This window comes from Octopus bimaculoides, chromosome 12, assembly GCF_001194135.2.
Source record: "Octopus bimaculoides isolate UCB-OBI-ISO-001 chromosome 12, ASM119413v2, whole genome shotgun sequence".
Taxonomy (NCBI): Eukaryota; Metazoa; Mollusca; class Cephalopoda; order Octopoda; family Octopodidae; genus Octopus; species Octopus bimaculoides.
The window spans coordinates 39,110,486-39,112,533 of NC_068992.1; positions in this window are offsets into that span (position 1 = coordinate 39,110,486).

A 2,048-nucleotide genomic window follows, 5' to 3' on the forward strand; every position below is an offset into this window, starting at 1 on the left:
ATCTCACACCGTGCGTTTGCCGTTGAAACGTTCATCAGGATCCTTGAATCTGGAACGATGCTTTTTGTTGTATTTAAATCCCATATATTTGGACGAATTAAAAAATTATAAAGCACGTAATTTTACGCAGAAATTAATTTAAAAAGCATGATAAAGCACAATAATTAATATATATAAAATAGGGTGGTAAGCTTGCAGAATCGGTTGCACGCCGGGCAAAATGTTTAGCGGCATTTCACCCGTCTATACATTCTGAGTTCAAATTCCACCGAGGTCGACTTTGCTTTTCATCCTTTCGGGGTCGATGAAATAAGTACCAGTTGAATACTGAAGTTGATCTAATCGACTTATTCCCTGAAATTGCTGGCCTTGTGCCAAAATTTGAAATTAATATATTTATATAAAGATTCAAATCTTCATTGGGTTGATGAAAGTGCCGCCATTTCTTTAATAACTTCTGCAGTGTGCTTCATTATTGGAAAACTACGTTAAGGGAACACGTGTCTGTGGAATGCTCAGCCACTTGCACGTTAATTTCACGAGCAGGCTGTTCCGTTGCTCTGGTCAACTGGAACCCTCATCGCCGTAACCGACGGAATGCCACGACAATGTTGTTGTTGTTGTTGCTCTGGTTGGTTCTCCCAGTCTTCCCTGGTTGTAACCAACAGCAGTGAGGTTTCTGGATGTCATGGTTTGCTCCTGATATTCAGGACCTGGCAGTTTCATTTGCTTACTCAGGGGTAGAGCCTGGTGTCGCCCCCTAGGACCGACAACTTCCAGGATTTGCTTTTGTTGTTTTTGTTTTTTCTGAATCCTCGGTGCAAGGGGGATAACTGATCTTACATCTGTTTTAATCGGTCATTTCCTGCAGTTTAAGCGTTTTTAGCGCAGGCAATAGGGGAGTCTAAATTCCTTTCTGCTCCAGGTGAAAGGCTTGCAATCTTTGGGGATGGGGATAGTCGATTACATCGACCCCCAAGCCTCAACTGTTATTTATTGCTATCGATCCTGAACGGATGAAACGCAAAGTCGACCTCGGCGGAAACTCAGAACGTAAAGGCGGACGAAATATGGCTAAGCATTTTTCTCGGCGTGCTAAATTCTGCAAGCTGCCTTAAAGAAGTGGGTGGGGGGAAAAGAATCTAAATTGAACAGCATTATACACCAAATTACTTGAAAACATTTCTTAAACTTCATTCTTCACAACAGTAAATAACAGAGTGGGAACAAATCCGTTCAAGTGCATACAGTAAAAGTAAAAAAACAAAACAAAAACAAAACAAAAAAAACAACAAAAAAAGTTCTCTGCACATTACTGTATCGTGTCCCAGGACATTTTGGGCCGGTTAGCCGGTTTCCATGGCGTCTAAGTGACCAAGATCACAACATTTTTCCCTTAACGGGACACTTGCCCTTCCCAGGATTACTCATTTCTGGGAGCTGAGTGAACTGGAGCAACGTGAAATGAAGGGCTTTACTCAAAAACATAACACATCACCGAGTAAAAGAAGCGAAACCCTGTCTTGAGATTGCGAATGCAACTGCCTAACCACTACTCCACGCGTCTTTATGGAGTGCTTATAGCCCGGTAATATTTCCAACCTTCTAAGGCGGTGAGCTGGCAGAAACGTTAGCACGCCGAGCGAAATACTTAGCGGTATTTTGTCTGTCTTTACGTTCTGAGTTCAAACTCTATCGAAGTCGATTTTGTTTTTCATCCTTCGGGGTCGATAAATTAAGTACCAGTTACGTATTGGAGTCGATCTAATCGACTGGCCCCATCTCCAAAAATGTGAGGCCTTGTGCTTAGAGTAGAAAAGGATATTTCCTATCTTTTAAGGCGGCGAGCTGGCAGAAACGATAGCACGCCGGAAGAAATGCTTAGCGGTATTACGTTTGTCTTTACGTTCTGAGTTCAAATTCCGCCGAGGTCGACTTTGCCTTTCATCCTTTCGGGGTCGATAAATTAAGTACCAGTTATGTTTAGCCCCTTTGCAGGCAATAAAGAAATAAGAAACAATAGCACGCCGGGCGAAATGCTTAGCGGT